The sequence below is a fragment of the Panthera tigris genome, chromosome A2 (assembly GCF_018350195.1).
Source record: "Panthera tigris isolate Pti1 chromosome A2, P.tigris_Pti1_mat1.1, whole genome shotgun sequence".
Classification (NCBI taxonomy): Eukaryota; Metazoa; Chordata; class Mammalia; order Carnivora; family Felidae; genus Panthera; species Panthera tigris.
Window position 1 is genome coordinate 132,831,603 of NC_056661.1, and position 18,894 is coordinate 132,850,496.

An 18,894-nucleotide genomic window follows, 5' to 3' on the forward strand; every position below is an offset into this window, starting at 1 on the left:
AATTTCATAAGGAGACTGTAGGAAAAAATAAGTTTCAACTCATTGAAGAAGCTTTTAATACAACGTGTAGCTATATGACTGATTTTTTGTTCTGCTTGTAGAATCAAGTTATTCCTTTATAGTCATAATGCTTTTTGCAGATAGACATGATGCTAAATTTTGGAATTTTGTATAAAATATACCCTCACCAGAAATAGCTTAGCTATTTGATGCCAGGATGTAAAAGGAATAGACAAATTAATGCCAAGGTCCTTTAAAGCCCTATGATTCTCTGACCTATTTGGTTTTCCCTTCTAGTTCACCTGTTAGGAAAGCTTTGAAAACTTTAAACAGATAATTAGACAACTACAGAAAGAACTCTAAAGCTACCCAACCATTCCTCTTATTCTACAATGGTACATCATAATGAAGAGTATCAATGTTCTAGGTGACAAAGGTCATATATATATAAGATAGGTAATAATCATACCATTATGTGTTAATAGCACACCATATCCCATCCTACTGTATTTGAACTTTCCATGAAAACAATAGCCTGTGGTGAAACAGCTTGTCATGGATACTAATGAAAAATTGCCTGAGACATCCTGATGGGATTCCTCCTGCATTCATTCTGCCCTTAAGGTCTGGGAATTCAGTGAACACAAAAGTAAGATTTTCCTGTCTCTTATATTTTGGCAAGATTGTATACAAATTCTGAATACTTCAAGTGGGAAAAGTAACATGTGCAGAATGGTTTTTAGAATACAATCATACATCGATTAATCATTTTAGAGTGCTGAATGGCCAGAGGACAGGTTGGTAGAGGGGACAGCCATTTGTTTTCGACACCAAAGTTATTTCAAACTTATGAACAAACAGATGTTCCTCTTTGTTTCTCGTTTTGTATAGCACCTTCCCTGTGGGAGCTGGGCAAAGTCCTACATAACAGAAATAGGCAAAATGCCTCCCTATGTAACCTTAATGTCCTCTAAAAATAATAGTGCATTATCATCACTGGAGCTGCCTCTTTCCAAAGACTCTATATAGTAGGTTTTTAAAACGTAAATGGGGGGAATGACTAAGAAATACAAAGAATCTTTGTAAGATAATAAAATAAGATTTGAATAATTATTATTCCAATTTGATTCTTCAACTTTGGGTCAATTTCTAGTGCTTTAATTAGCAAAATCAAAATAACAAAAAAAGGCAATTTCCTGTACTCTCTTAGGTGTTTTTTTTCATTTGCAGCCTGTAGCAATAATTATATTTTCCAAATGCAAAACACCTCATTTAAAATGGAAGCTTCCCAGAAGTTTGCCAACTCTTATGTCTTGAAGTAGCAGAAACAAGTAAACCTTTTTTTCTGACATCTTCCCCTGTTAAAACTCCTTTTGGCACACGCACTGAATGTGAATCAGCCACCGTGTAAATAAATTTCTGTGTCAATACTTATTTTTCTCCAACACTTTTTATTGTAAAATAGTTTGCCTGCTGGAGTAAAAGAAAAAGAAAGGTTTACAAGTCAAACTAGTAGCAAACTTCTAATTTATACCCTGCATGGATAGTCTTTAAGCCACAGTTGACTGTGTGTGTGTGTGTGTGTGTGTGTGTGTGTGTGTACACACACACACACACACACGTATGTATGTATGTATGTATGTATGTATGTAAGTATGTATTAGCTGGAAACAATTCATCAAGTTAGTTACCCCCTTTCCTTTCAAATACACTTGTATTACTAAAAGGTTGAGTAAAGACCTCTGGGGAACAAGGGCAATTTTTGACATGGGTCTCAACAGATTAAACTATGCAGGGACAATATAGAATACATTGGAGCAATAACATTATCACATCATAGGCTGATTGAGAGGCATTTCCTTGCATTTCTGTCCTTTTACCATAAGCCAATAGTAGCCACAGGCATTTGACTGGAGAGCCTGGAGGATTGACAGGCCTGGCAGTCATTACACGCTGGATTGAATACTAGATTACTCCAAAGTGGCTGAGGGTCAGGGATCAGTGTGTTCCCTTTTGGCACTAAATGACTTTAATATCCTTACTGTATTAGTCAATTACTTTAAAGCTGCTGCTCTCTGAGCTCTCTCTGCCCCCCTGCAGTTTACTATGGACATTTGAATTGCTCCCATACTTAACCCCCACATCTGCTTTTAGCTGTCAAAAGAACAGTGCTATCAGTGGAGCTATTGACAATATGAAAAGAACTGAGATACTTGCTGGAAGTGTCAAGAGGCTCTTTCTTTTGGCTGCTTAGTTTAAAAAAATAAAAAACTAAATAACTCAGTTATAAAGGTGGTCCTCAGAGAAAAGGAATTCAGCATCTTTTAACCCACTGGCATGTAAAGTGGCCAATAGGAAGAAAATGGTGGAGTTAACTTTTTTTTTTTACCACTTACTTCCATCAACTATGCATCATCTACGTGAGTTTTTATTAACTTTTGTGAACACACACTTTGAATACAACTGTGAAAGAGTGAGCACCTGAGTGAGGGCCAATATCAAAGTCTTTATTTCATTTCACAACGGTTCCAGTGATAGTGGAGAATTATACTGCACTTCTCAATTTATTGGTGCAACACAGTGAAGAATTTTATATCACAGCCACTGAACTTTAAAAGGTCTGGTGTGGCTTGGTGTTAAACCAACATGTCTAGATTAAATATGGACTAAGCTGATTTGAAATTTAAAACTACTTGAAAGTCATGCCTTCAGTGTTTCAGAAAAAGTGATATGATTCCCACACGGGAGCACATCTGTTGAGCTGGCCCTGACTTTATGTGTGTACATGTATACAGTCTGCTTACATGTGAGTATCTGTGAGTGCTTGTAAGTCACAGTGCTGTGTAATAATAAAGGAAATTGCTGAAAGATTCTTAAGAGCTATTTCATATAGAAACTAAAAGATGAGACAGAAACTTAAAGATTAACACATTGCCATTAGCTTACACCGAAAATATGGGAAAACCACTGATTTCCTACTTACAGAGCCTCCTTTCAGGAAGATCTAATGATTTGATCAAAAAGTATTCATTAACTGGGGCAGCTGGTGGCTCAGTCAATTAAGCATCTGACTCTTGATTTTGGATCAGGTTATGATCTCTGGGTTCCTGAGATCTAGCTCCCCCCTGTAGAGCTTAAGATCCTCTCTCCCTCCCCCCCCCATCTCTCTCTCTGCCCCTCCATACCACCTATCCCCCCAACCCAGCACTAGCATACCTGAGAGCTCTAGCTCTCTCTCAAAATAAGTAAACAAACAACAACAACAAAAAAGAATACTCCTTAACTGTTCTGCTAAGTTTCCACTATTGATTTTAATTTTTGTGTATACTAAATTATATACAGATATAAGCAATTCTTCACAACATAAAATTTAAGCTAAAGCTTTATTTTCCTAAATTAGTGATTGAATTAACAAACACAATGGAAACTTTTTTTCACTTGTATCCAAACATTTGAACCTCTGAGGCTATGATTTCAGTGACCATCCATCTCTCTTCCCTAGAAAAGATTCTAATCAGGCATGAAAATGTATCACAAAACACTAGGTCAGGAGAAACACAACAGAGCCAACCCAAGACAAAATTGATAAAGAAATCAAAGTTTAGACTTCAAAGTCATTAGAAACAACAGTTTTGTCATCAGTAGCATTTTTAAGACAGTATAAAGGAGAAATAGCATGAAATTACAAGATTTGGGAACTGATCCACATTATTTGCTAAACATAAAACTTTTAATTGTTGAAAATGGTACCATCCTGACCCTAAAGATTTAAAATATGCCTTTAACTTCCAAAAAATACATGTTTCCAAATCTTATAATTTCAAGCCATTTTCCCCTCAACTAAAATATAATTTTTATTAGTCTAGCTTTTATGAGCATAGATCTTGTAAATAAACAGGGAATAAGCTACATATACTTGAGTTGTTAAAAGCTGATTATGACTCGTATCATAGGAAAGCAGAGAGAAGACAATAATATGTATTTCTTTTCAATGGACATCTACTAAAAATATAAAGATTTGCCTTGGGAAACGATTTTGCTCATTTAAAATTTAGTCAGCAAAGGACCTTTACAAACTTAATACCTCTTGGCAATCATGGGTCATTAGCACTTTCCATTCATTTATATTTTGTTGTGTTTTGGGAATTGAGTATTCTGGGGAAGAAAGGTAGCCTGACAAGAAAGCAATTGAGTCAGCCCCCTCGATAGTTGGGATGACAGAAGGTGAAGAACTGTAGCTGCAGCTGACAACTTCTTTAATATGAATCACTTATAAATATTTACAATTCATAATTCAACAATAACTCTATGGGTAGCACATAAACAGAAGTATGTGATGGTTTGTTTGGAATCCTTATCATTACTGTTTTGAAAGGAGCATGTTTCTATTAGGAATTGTTTTTAACCAATTCATTTGGAAAAGTCTATTCTTTCACTGTTTCTAATAGATAACTTCCTCTTGCAGCTTACCTATCACATTTTATCTTTGTAAGAAACATAGTTTGCATTACCAAAGATTACCTTCCTCTCCAATCTGTCATGATGTTTAGGTGGATGCACTTAAATTATACTTCCACTAGAATATATTACAAATTAAGTAATTTTTTGGCAATACCATACCCTAGCTATCTTTTAAAGATAAGAAAGATCAAAAAATAATAAAATAAAATAAAAATAATAAATAATAAAGATAAGAATGATCATCACTGCAAAATATACAAAGTAAAATTCTGTGTGGACTGTCTTCTGAAATACAAAAATCTACAATAATCTGTTGGTGTTGTATCTAATTTTCATTTTCAGAGATTTCATTATTGCTTCCCTGATGTAACCAGGAGGATTTAAATAACCAATGGGGGTGGATACTCCTTTCTTTCTGACCTGGTGAGTAATGAGGTAGACAACCCCCTAACCCATTATGCTTTCAGTTGTGGAGTGGGAGTGCAGTTAACTTTCATAGCATAGAAAAAAGTACATATCATTTATGACAAGGAAATATAAAGCATGTAGAATTATAATCTATGCATTTTAACATCTTTACTCAGCAATTACATAGCAAATTAACTAACAACCAGGATCTTTAAGAGTTTCCTCTCTATTATAGCACAAAATATGAATATTTTATATTCACATGTGTAGTACATCATTCAATACTTCTTGATTTTAGAAAGAACACTGTAATTTCTGAAACAGAACACATCACCAGAAGGTACATTGGTTTTAAAAATAGACTTCCTTAAAGTAGTGAGAAAAGTTTACTTTACAAGTCAGATAAATACGGGTGAGAAAGCTTTTTAACAATGTGATCTTTTCCTTAACAATTATTTCTGAATCCTTCCTGCTTTTTTTATGAAAAGGAATATGCACGCAAGTATGTGCACACGTGTGCATGTTTAGTAATTCTGGCATAAAGAAATTGAGAGTTACTTGGGGAAGTATCGTTAGAATTATTTGAAACATCAATTTCCCTTTGAATTTGTATCATACAACAATAATAAAAAAATGCGGAATTTGCTTGTCATGTATCACACTTCAGTATGTAAACAATTTACTGAGTAGCTTTGCATGAGAGTAGGGCTCAATAATTTTCGGTCTGAAAATGACATACACAAATAAAGGAACTAAAGCATGGAAAGTAACATATTTTGGTCTTATGACTAATGGTAACCTGGTGCTATTGAATTACTGAACTGTGTCTGAGAACTAATGAGAAAATTTTCCCAGGGGAATCTTTATCCAGTGCACTTGGAGAGCACCTCAGGGACCTATTCTGAGTCTGTCACCTTCCCCGTCTCATTGACACTCCACTTCTTTACCACCATTACACTGTGCAACCATTTCACTTCACACCTCACGATTAGAATATTAAAAGGAGAGAATACTATACGACTTGTTCCAGATAGCAGAGTTGTTTTTGACACTTAGAATAGAAATTGTCACCAGAATATCACAAAGACATGAGAGTCTCCAACTGAGTAGAACATTCTAAAGCTTAAAGCTATTTTATTTTACAGCTAATGAAAACTTTTCAAGAAATCTCTTAATGGCACATAATTCATTTACTCAGAGTTATTTAAGGGCTGCATAATTTTAACCACAAAGAATAATTGTACTTTTACAGTTACAAAAAAATGATTCTGCCATAGAATTCAGCTTGGACCATTATTCTATTGATTTTTTGTTGGTTATTGTTTCATTTGACCTTATTGTATACTTGGATAGAAGGTATGTGCCTAGACAGAGGGTGGCATTCTTGTATTGGGCAGTGGTTAAGATTAGCACTGTTACCCACAGACGTCTTACTGTAGTAAACAAGTAGTAGTGAACAAAGACAGTGTTATTACTTCTAGAACTAAGAGTGATATACTTAATGGGACACTCCTACTTTCTGACACAAAGGAACAAAGAAGGGGGAAAGATAAGACCATTTAAGAATCTCTTCCCCTGGGGCGCCTGGGTGGCTCAGTCGTTAGGCATCTGACTTCAGCTCAAGTCATGATCCCATGTTCTGTGAGTTTGAGTCCTTTATTGGGTTCTGTGCTGATAGCTTGGAGCTTGGAGCCTGCTTCAGATTCTGTGTCTCCCTCTCTCTCTCTGCCCTTCCCCTGCTCACGTTCTGTGTCTCATTATTAAAAATAAACATAAAGAAATTTTTTTAATAAAATAAAATAAAAAAAGACTGTATTCCACTATTACAATGCTATATATTTATATTTGTTTTTGTAACAAATTATTATTTAGGGAATTCTCTTCTGAAAGATAAGAGCTACTTTTTTTTTTTTTTAATCAGAAGCAAAATCCCTTCCACCAAAAAGATAAAAATAGTGCTGATATGTTATTTTTGCCTTTCAAAAAACATGATGACTGCCTCTGTGGCTGCCTTTACTATATTCCTGTAGCAGAGTAAGCATTTTATTTCTATTGCTGAGGTCTGGCTACTAAATTAAGAGCACTGCACAATCACACAAAAGACCCTTCCATGTATACTTTGGGTTGGAATTTCTGAGTTCTGCCAATGACCTTAGCAGTTATCTGTATATTTTGCAAAATATAATTTGCATAATAAATAATATTCTCTTATTTACATTTTTTTTCATGTTTATTTGTTTTGAGAGAGAGAGGGAAAGACAGAGAGTATGTGTGCCCATGCAAGTGAGCAGGGGAGGGGCAGAGAGACATGGAGAGAGAGAATCCCAAGCAGGCTCCTCACTGTCAGCTCAGAGCCTGAAGTGGGGTTTGATCTCATAAACTGTGGGATCATGACCTGAGCCAAAATCAAGAGTCAGACACTTAACCAACTGAGCCATGCAGGTACCCCAATAAAATCCTCTTATCAATATTACTGCTACATTTGCCAATTAGCCAATTTGTACTCTTTTTAACAAGTGGTCAAATTCATATATCTACAACATGGTCAAATGTAGAAAAATATTAGAGACAAGATTCTACAGAATGATAAACGTCCTTCCATTCTCCTTCAATAACAAAGCCTCTTTTTTCTATAGCTTAATCTTATTTCATTATTGGAACTCAATTGGGCTAGAAAAGAATGTAGTCCTGGTCTGGTCACTCAGGTTTACACTATGAATGTGCATGCTAGAATTTGGCATTTTTAAAATTTTCATTCCTGAATTGGCCTGATATATTGTTATTTCCATTTCAGAACCTTATTGCAAAACACCAAGTGGATAAATGTAAATTCTGAAGTTCCCTAGTTTTCTCCAGGACACACCCAGAAAGATTCATCACTCTGACAAAAGTTTAAATGCTTATAATCCATTTGTAATGGAGCATTTGGGATGGAATTAATATGGAGAACTACCCATTTTGAGGGAAGACTTATGGAAAAATTATCAGTTCAATATGGTAAGTCCAGGGAAAAAGAAAGGAATGAATTGGACTCAGCATCCTGGTGTCATTTGTTTCCAGTGTTCACTGAGCATCATTTTGCTACCTCTGATCCACTCTACATCATAAGAGGTGATCTTACCCCTTTGTCTCATGGATTTTTTTCCATTGCAAAAAAAAGGCATACAAGAGCTAAATTTGGGCTCTTTTCCTCTGCTATGAATCTAAAAACATTGTTCTTTTGATATATAATGTAGGTCTGTTACCATGTCTATTAATTTAATGTGATAGAAGCAAAAGAAAAGGACCAGAAAGCTCTAATTTCTGGCTTAATATTTGTATTTAAGTACTCAAGGATTAAAGTGATATTTGGCAAGTTGACTTTAGAATGCTTTTCCACATAGTATCTTGAGCTTAAGTAGATGAAACCTGGTGACTCTTGAGTGGTAATGATTCAAAATATAATTCACATGAGGGAATTAAACACACACTTATAATAAGCCTACATGAGCAGTCCATTACAAGGGTTTCCTTCATTTTCTATGCCAGAGTCACAAACTAACTTCAAACTTTGTCCCAGAGATGAAATCAAAAGTCCACCTCACATACATGAAAAAGACATCTCTACAGATTTAAACCAAGACCCGATTATTCAGGAGCAGCTTATTTGGCTCATGGCTAAGTCAAAGTTTGCTACTTCTGGGCATGTTTGACTATAGGGAACTCGCCCTCATTTTCATCCCTTAGCCTGTTCTGAAGTATGTGAAAAACACACAACTTCATTTTTACTCATGTGGTTTTGAATGGGCTCTTATTTGACTCATCTTCTTTAGAAGTGGGGAAAAAAAAAAGTAAGAAAGCTTTTACATGTGCAGGGATTTGGGGATTTAGTCTCTTTCTTCTCTTTTCCATTTCTTCTTCCCCTTGACAGAATTTTTGGTCTTCAGGCATTTGTAAGGTCTCTGCTTCATTCTTTCAAACCAATCCCTGATATATGGGTGGGGAAATGGGGGATACAAGAAATAGGAAATGTATTCCTATTCACAGGACAACTTAGAACCTTGGGGATTGCAGGTCACTACCCCCACACAGAACACTTCAGCTGGAAGTGTCTCAACACAGCTTAGGCCAACAGAACAGAAGCATTCCAGGGAACGAGTCCTTTTGGATGCCAGTCACTGAGGTGCACAGCCCTATCCTGGCACATCGCTCTACCTTGCATACACTCTTAAAACCTACTTTTTTTTTTCTTTTTAACTTATTGCACCTGAACCACTTCCAGTCCATTTGCTATATACGTTTTTAATTTGCAAATGAGACCTTTTTTTGGGAAAACAACAAATAGAGACGTACTTATCTGACTCAAGATCCAGATCATGTCAGAGGAACCACTCTCTTAAAAAGGACCAGAGAGTAAGGGAAATCCAGTGCTACGGCACTTGCTAGTGAAATTAGGAATGACTGTGAAACGGTTTCTTCAAAGGATAAAATGTATGTGCCAGTAGAAAAGGTGTGTGAAAACTCTGAAACTATTTTTGACTCGTGATTGAATTCATGCAAAAAGCCAATTTGAACTTCATTTATCAATCAGTTTGATTCATAGTTAAAATAACATTATAAAATAGAGGGTCATGTTTTTCATTGCTCAAGTTTTCTACATTAGTACATTTGGTATTTTATTTTCAGTGTCAAAGAACTGAGCTGACAGTTTGAATCAGAGTCAATTTATTTCAGCAAATATTATAAATTGATACCTGGTTTATATTTCTGTTGTTTTGATAATCCATGGCTGAACTGATTTCCCCACACTATACTCCTATAACTTTAAAGTGTCATTTGAGAACAGAGGGATTTTATTTTCTCATGATCTTATGCAGTTGAAGAAAAAAATTCTTTGAGGTGTTTTTGGAGAGATTTCTTTTTGGCTATGTCTATACAGTGTCCAAATAAACAGTGAAAAGTTGAAAAGTTCAGTCAATTCTCTGTGTTATTGGCTTTTTAGACACCAAATAAGAGTTAAACTCAAAACAATATACTAATGTTTTCAATTAAAGTGACCTGTCAGTTTAGTCCAATTAGTCAAAACCTATGTGCACATTATTAAAGTCTTTGCTACTCAAAGACGGTAGAAAATTTACACATAGGTAGAGCCTCTGAAGTTAAATATAAGTTCAGTACTACATAGGTCTCGGTCTAGTTTTCTCTCTTTGATTTTCTTAGGCATTTTCTCCATAAAATCCAGATACAAAATATAAAAATGCAAAGTAACTGGAATTTTTTCTCTACTAGTTTTCCACGGACGTCTAGATTTGGGACTCTTTTCTCTATGCAAATCACCAATATCTAGGAGTTACTTGCTAAGAAATGTAGATCAATGAGGGACAATCTCTGCTTTCAAGGAGCTTTGCATTAGTGGGGGGAGATTGCCTCCAACTGACTTAAGAACAAATACCATGTTAAAGAAAATTAATTCAAAAAGAGGCATAAGCAACATTTTGAGAAATGTACAAGGACAATGAGGAAAGAGTTTATGGAAGAATAAACACCAGTGCCCAGCTTTAAGGGATGAGATTTAAAATTTAGGGGAAGGGCATTTAGAATAGGAACAAGATAAGTAAAATATTAACTTACATGAGCAAGTGAATTTCTGTCCTAGTGCAGACTGTGTGGAGGGACACAGTAGTATTTCAGAGCCTTCAAGGGGACAATGCATAAAATGATTATATCTGAAGTTATTTACCATAGGCTCTAAAACAAGAGTTTAAAGCTATTAATGTGTGACTAGCTAATTTTATTTCACTCTTAGGAATAACAAAGTATTTGCATGCTGTAAATCACTTGCTGGCAAGTCAAACTTAACCTGACTTACATTATAATGAAAACACATTTAAGAAATTTCTTAAAATTTTCAAGAACAATTTTTAATTTTTTAAGATTTTTTTTAATTAAGAAATTCCTATATTCATTTTTTAAAGTTTATTTATATATTTTGAGAGATAGAGCATGCAAGTGGGGGAAGGCAGAGAGAGACAGAGAGAAAGACAGAGAGAGAGAGAGAGAGAGAGAGAGAGGGAGAATCCCAAGCCGGCTCCATGCTGTCAGCACAGAGCTCAGTGCAGGACTCAAACTCACAAACTGTGAGATCATGAGCTGAGCCAAAATCAAGAGTTGGATGCTTAATCAACAGAGCCACCCATGCACCCCCAAAATAAGAAATTCCCAGCTACATAAAGATATATGTGCTAAAAAACTAAGGGGTTTTTTTATATCCCACCAAATATAGGTATAGATGGATTACCCATTATTATTTTTTTTTGATAATAAGGATCAGAAAATGGATTTCCCATGACTAAGATTTTAGGGAGACATCATTAAGGGTTCTCAGCTACTATTACCAAAGTGTTTTCCAATTCTGTGGCTCTGTTGGTGTTCTGGGACCATTCTGCTGGACACACTGAAACCATGCTTCAGCAAACAAAGGCACAGTGCTTCCTGGATTCAGTCTACCTTCTGGGATGCAGGAAAGAATGAAGGCAACTGATTTAAATCTTGGAACATTAGCTAGTTGTGAAGTCTTTGTTGATATGATTCTGGGCACATAGTCATAGATGGAAATGAAACAGAATCCCTCTCAAAAAATCCACCAAAGCATTTCTTTCATCTGTGTGTGTTGCTTATTGAGGAGAAGTTTCCAACCACAAGGATCATACTACATATTCTCTCTGCCAAACTATTTTGAGTAAGTAGCATCCAGCTCATGGGACTCAATGCTAAATTAATACTGAAGTTTCTCAAATTCATCATAATTGTTTCAAGTCGGCATTCTTTGGAATCCTCAATGAATCAGAGGTCTTTAGTGATGGGGTTCCAAAATACACTGTAGAAATATCACTTTCTCCCAAGAGAGACAGTGCAAGCCTTCAATCTGCTCTGGTGATCCAGTTATACGGTAAGACTGGAAGATACTGCTATACCAGGGATTCGAGGTTGAAAATACCCTCTGGAAAATACTAGAAGTTTGTATGAGCTATCACTTTTCCATTTTTATTTTTGTTTATTTTGCAAATGTAATTTTTGGTAAGAACTTAATGGAAAGCTTAATGGAAAGTTATATTCATATATAACAAATTCAAATTTGACTTTTTGAAATTCCTTTTCTTAAAAGATATTTGACCATATGCCATAAAGTGCTTCCTACTAACTCTTTTCCACATGCTCCCATCTCTAAATATGGTACTTGCCCCCCTATTCTTTGCTTAATTCACATTTTTTTCAATCCTTTCTCATATCAACATTGTCATACTCATAAACATAGAAGTTGTAACAACTGTGTTTTGCTGTCCCAGTGCAGACAATGACTGCATAAGGTCCTTTAATTCCTTTTCAAATGGGTCCTTTTAACTCCTTTCCTACTAAGATATTCTTTTGGGAATTTACCTGGACTTGAATTGTAAAACTTCATGTACCACCTTGGAAAAGCTTTCATCTGAAACTTTTCATTATTTTCATAAGCTTAAGAAGCTGTAAATTATATAATTTCTAGCATATTTTAAATATCACAGTTTGAGTTTAAATCAATTTAAATTTAAATAAATGATGTTAACAGCACATTAAGAGAAGCACATCAGGAATGGTGGGAAAAGGACTTCTGAAAAATCTACTCCTCCAAAGAAGCAATGAGAACACTGGCAAAAACAACCAAAGTCAACTTTTTCAGAACCTTAGAAATTTAATAACCCAAGGAGCATTTATTAAGACAAACTGCTGAATCTCAGAAGAGTAAGCTTTGTGTCATTTTAGTTTTCTCTATTTCCATCCTCCTCTCCCCAGGTCCACAGCACTCTTTAAAACCAGCAGCCTCACAACTATGGTGGCTATAAAAATTAGCAACCTAGTAGCCACTGGAAGAAACAGATGGGTTTGGAGATCCTCAAAAGTCCCATTCCCAGAAAAATATCACAATTTGAAGAGTCCCTGAAAGAGTTCTTTACGTTTATGTGATCTGAATCAGAACTTGCTCTGTGTGAACAGCCACATTCCTAGAGCAATTTTTAAAAGTGATTAGTGGCAATTATTTAACATTAAAGTAGCCTGAGGTGAAGTACTAGTCAGTGCTAATAAGAGGCTGAATAAAAGTCTTAAAATGAAGGGGTGCCTGGCTGGCTCAGTCAATAGAGAGCCTGCTGTCAGCACAAAGTCTGATGCAGGGCTCAAACCTGAGCAGAAGTCGAATGCTGAACCGAATGACCTACCCAGGCACCCCTAAAAAAAATCCTAAAAGGAAAACCTAAAGAATGATATTTACATCTGTAAATTTCTGATATATTCCTGAGAATCTAGAATGCCAAGCACTGTGCAGAGCTGTGCATATCTCAAGGAAAAACTGAGAATGTCCTAATTGTTCATCTCTAGCTGACCTTGAGGCTCCTCACAAGTAGGAACAGAAGGCTAAGGCAGAGACGTAGACTGCCTGCTGGAGCACTAAAGCATGCCTTCAAACACAGGGAACCACTTTGCAAAGGGAGGGAGATTAATTAAAGACAAGTAAAGTAATTTCTGTCCCCTCATTAACTGACCACTCAGCTTATTCAGCACAGATTTCAGTGCCTGCATAAAACAAAAAGACAGACTACATGAACTTAGTCCAGTGAAGTCACTTAACAATGACAACAACACAGAAGGGTGCCAAGCAAATTCATGAGTAAAGAATAGTCTTTAACAACTGGTGCTGAGCAACTGGATATCCACATGCAAAAGAATGAAAATGTACCCCTAAATCACAAAATATACAAAAGCAATTCAACTTCCACCTAAATGGAAGCACTAAAACTCTACAATTCTTAGAAGAAAACTTAGGAGTAAATCTTTATGACCATGGGTTTGGCAATGTCTCCTTAGATATATACCAAAAGCACAAGTGACAAAAATAATAGCTTTCTTGAAAATTAAGCCTTCTGTACTTCATAAGAGACTGTCAAGAAAACAAAAACACAACCCACAGAATGGAAGAATATATTTGCAGACTGCATATCTAATAAAGGACTTGTATCCAGAACACAGAAGAATTCTTACAAGTCAACAATAACAAGACAAATAGCCCAATTTAAAAATGGGCACAGGATTTAAATAGACATTTTTCTAAAGAAAATACACAAATGGCTAATAAGTACATGAAAACATACTCTCAGTATCATTAGTCATTAGGAAAATGAAAATCAAAACCATAATGAAATTTTTAAACCTACTAGAATAACTAAAATTAAGAAGAGAGACATTAATAAATTTTGTCAAAAATGTGAAGAAATTGATACTCTCCTACATTGCTAGTGGGACTGTCAAAGATACAACTTCTTTAAAAAACACTTCAAAATATGAAACATACAATTACTGTATAACTCAGCAATTTCAGTCCTAGATATACATCCAAGAGAACTGAAAACAAATGTCTACACAAAAACTGGAACATGAATATGCATAGTAGCATTATTAATAACAGTGCATAAAATGTAAACAACAAATCTCCATCAACTGATTAACACATAAAATGTGGAAATCCATAAAATGGAATATTATTTGGCCATAAATAGGAATGAAGCTCAGATCCATGCTACAACATGGGTGAACCTTGAAAAAAATTATGCTAAATGAAAGCCAATCACAAAGACCATAAATGGATAATTCCATTTAAATGAAATTTCCAGAATAGGTAAATATGAAAAGGACAGAAAATACACTAGTGGCTCTAAGGTGGGGGGGTGGGGGGGACAGAGAATAATGCTAATGGTATAATTTTTTCTCTTTCGGGTGATAAAAATGTTCTACAGTTAGATAGTGGTTATGGTTGCATAACTTGTGAATATCCTAAAAACTAAATTGTATAAAAGGAGAGATTTTATGATATGTAAATCCTGTCTCAACACAGTTGTTACTTAAAAAAGTAAATTAACAGACTTTATTTATAATCAGAAATCAGGCATTCAATCAACTCGTTTTGAGGGTGGAAGGGATGCTGTATTATCAATTTAGTGTTCACTGATTAAAAGTAAGGTTACATAATTTTATGTGTTTATTAGACATTTGCATTTATTTCAACTATATGTTTAGTCATTTGATTTTTTAATATTTATTATACTTAATGTATAATAATTTAATAACATCAGTCAGTGATCAAATAAATTGAAAATAATTTCCCAATTTAAGGCTTAATTTTTTGTTTATATAAAAGTTCTATACAAAACTTGTATATATACAAATTTATATACAAGTTCTATACAAAACTTCAAGATTCTATACACCAAAATCCATTTATTTCTCTTTTATGATTTATTTCATTTTTATAAATACTTTGCTATTGTGAAATCACAAATATTTGCTTATTTTTTCTTGCTTTTTTTCAGATTCGTATTGTATTTAATTATTTAATCAATCTGGATTATATTTTAAAGTATGATATGTTACTGGGAATGTAATTATGGCTAAACAATAACTGTCCCAGCACAATTTAGAAAATATTTCATCACCTTGCACTGATTTAAGACACAATTTTTATCATATACGCTACTTTTTTTTATTGACACTTATGTTAGGTGATAAGTTTTCTCTTCATTTGGTGGTATTTCCCTATTAATTACTATTAACTTTATCATGTAATTAACATTTAAAATCCAAGTACATTAAATAAGCTATATTTTTAAAGAATTATCTTGGCTATTATCATAGATTTAATCTTACATATGAATTTTAGAGTTATTTGATAAAGTTTCCCAAAACTCTTTAGAGGTATTTTAAGTCCTATTACACAGTGTTCAAGTTGGGAGGGTATGTAATTGTACAGCCTGAGACCATGTTTAATTGTGTCATGTTATCTACTTAACTCTTTAAAACCTTAGTTTTTTCACCTGCAAATAATAATACTAATAGAATATCTTAATCAGCAAGATACTGTCTTTAAAAGCATGCATACATATATATATGAAACATATATATTATATAATTTATATATAATATAAACTTAACACAAAGCCTACCCCAAAGTAAAGCAGTTAAGAAAAGCTATACTGTGTGATTTAAATTTTTTTTTCATTATATGAAATTTATTGTCAAATTGGTTTCCATACAATACTCAGTGCTCATCCCAAAAGGTGTCCTCCTCAATACCCATCACCCACCCTCCCAATTAATTGGATTTATAAATTATTTAAGTGAATAATTACTATCTTAGCTTACTATGTTTCTAATTCAGAAAAACAATTACTGAAGTCCCTTTTTTAATTTTTCTTTCCAAATCTTCATAGATATATCTCAGACAAGTTTGGAACACATTTCATCTTTAAGTTATTATAGGTATTACATATTTTCATTGCTTTGTGAATGAAAATATTTCCTATTGTATTGACTATATTTTTACAGTGATGTATTGTAAACAATGATTTTTGTAACTAATCACATTACTGATCTTGCTTATTAGGTCTAACTTTATCAATTAATTTGAGTTGTCTAAACAATTGTGATTTCTAGCAATGATAATTTTATCTCTTCCTTTCCAATTCTAACATCTCATTTTTTTCTTCTTTTACTGCATTCTCTAGAACTTCCAGAACTATCTTGAATAATAGTGATTGTTTTGGTTCCCAATTGTAAAAAGTGTATTCAATGTTTCAAAATCAACTACAATGCTGGTTATCGTTGAAGTAAATTTGATCATGGTATTTTTTTGTTTCTGGTACTTTTTTTTTAAAAGGAGAGACAGTGCATTTCATCTAAATTTTTGAAATCAAACAAAATGATGACATTTCTTTTTCTAAATTATTGATCCAATGATTTACTAAAATTAATTTCTCTATTTTGATCCATCTTTGCATTCCTGGAATAAAAATGTTGTAACATAAATACTGAAACCATGCTTGCTATGTTCCCATACTGGCTCTAAAATTTCTAAATATAGAATTTAGAGGTGTGCCTGGGTGGCTCAGTCGGTTAAGCAGCTGACTTCGGCTCAGGTCATGACCTCACAGTTTGTGAGTTCGAGCCCCGTGTCAGGCTCTGTGCTGACAGCTCAGAGCCTGGAGCCTGCTTCAGCTTCTGTGTCTCCCTCTCTCTCTATCCCTCCCCCACTCACACCTCACAGTATGTTTCTCTCTCTCTCTCTCTCTCAAAAATAAACATTAAAAAAATTTTAAAAATAAATATAGAATTTAGAACCTATTAACCTCAGTTCTCCATCTATAAAATGGGGATAACAAGGTTGCTTGCCTCAGGGAATTGTTTTGAAGCTTAAAAGTGTTAATACATATCATGATGGTTTACTTTTAACATTTTTTTGGGTTTTCTCTGAAATTATTTTGTGATGTTTGTATCTACATTTAAAAGTATGTCTTACCATAAATTTTTGCATACTTTACTGGTGAGATTTTGAATCATTTCAGGAGATCCTGGCACTCTTTTAGGTTTTCAAAGTAATTAAGATTAAATTGTATTCAGTGATCCACTAATTTTAATTTCAGCCATGCATACTGTTTTATGTTCAGTCTTATTTTTTAATTCTCCTTAAAAATTTTATTCCTTTTATTAGCAGTGTTAGTTTCCTATTGCCACTGTTAACAAATTACCAAAAGCTTAGTGCCATAGCAACACAATTTTTTTATATAACAATTGTATAATATATATAAACATGATGTCTATAAATTAAATAATCTCTTGTTTTATTGAATATAAAATTTATTCTATATGTTATATATATGCATATATATAAGATGTAATTATATCAGAAGTCTAAAATGTGTCCACAGGGCTGTGCTCTTTTTGCAGGCTCTAGGGGAAATCTACTTTCTTGCTTCCTTGTTTCCCACTCCTAGATGCTGCTCTTATTCCTTGGCTCCTGTTCCCTTCCTCCATCTTCAAAGCCAACAGTGTCAACATCTTTTCTCCTTCTAATCTCTGTTTCAGTCCTTACATCTCTCTGACTCTCTTTTATGAGGAATCTTATGATTACATTGGTCCCGCCTGGATAATTCAGAATAATCTTCCCTTTTTGAGATCTTTAACTTAATCACATCTCAAAAGTCATTTTTAATATAACATATTCACAGGTTCCCAGGGGACAATGTCACATCTGTAGGAGGCCTGCCAGACTGTATCCTATTAGCTGTATTACAAATTTGCATGTTTTGGTTTTCTTCAAAGAACACGATCTTGGAGTGATTTGTTAATTGTGCTATTTTTACAATTATTTTTTATTTTATATTTTGCTGCCTTCTTCAACTCTGGTTACTTTCATTTGTCCAACTTTTTGAAAGCCAATAGTTGTTTGTTTATTCTTATTTTTAAATTTAAGCATTTACAACACCTCTGAACTTCTATCTGACTACACTTTTGGATGCACACCACATACTTTGTTTTGTGATGCTCCCATTATTGTCATTTCAACAATCATTTTCAGGCTTGACCAACTCTTTGATCTTAGCATTATTCAGGTGAAAATGTTTTTAATTGCAGGTGACATTTTAAATTTGTACTTAATTATTCATTTCTGAATTACTGCATGTGTTAAGACAATAGCCTAAATACGCATTTTGAGTCTAGTGGGTTTTATTTGTGGCCTGATAAGGAACCAGTTTATATTAATTCAACAGTTACTTTTTGGTAGGTATAGAATGTGATATCTAGATATTAACCAGCATTATTTTTATTTTATGTCCACTGTAGGGTTATTTATCTATGCCTAATTTGTAGGCTTTTAGAAGTCCATTATACTGCCATGGATTAGAAAACACGGTCATATTATAGGAACACTGAGATGCTGTTCTCAGAATAGTTTCTAAATTTGTAGATAAAAAATTAAAACAAATACAAAAGTAGAAAAGTAATTATTTGTGGACAGTAATAATTCATTGCTTGCACTGTACCTTGCTTTTTTCACACGTGCTTACCAAAGCACATTTAGAAAAAAGCAAGTCTTAGACTTTGACAAGTAAATAAATATCCTTTTAAAAAAATACCTATTTAATCTTTCTTTCTATCTATCTTCTTATCTTTTGAAAAAAGCTT

The 18,894-nt window shown here is 34.0% G+C and overlaps 1 long non-coding RNA gene across 2 annotated transcripts in view; it reads left to right on the forward strand.

The window, feature by feature from the left end:
* Window positions 1–515: 515 nt before the first annotated feature.
* LOC102951881 overlaps window positions 516–18,894 on the forward strand; it is a 52,574-nt gene continuing 34,195 nt past the window's right edge. Inside the window, exons 1-3 of one of the 2 annotated variants that reach the window (XR_006214526.1) lie at window positions 516–649; window positions 4,804–4,884; window positions 7,664–7,866. This is a non-coding gene — a long non-coding RNA (uncharacterized LOC102951881). Of the gene's footprint in view, window positions 650–4,803; window positions 4,885–7,663; window positions 8,196–18,894 lie in introns of those variants that run through there. The other variant, XR_445937.2, reaches the window with a different exon arrangement.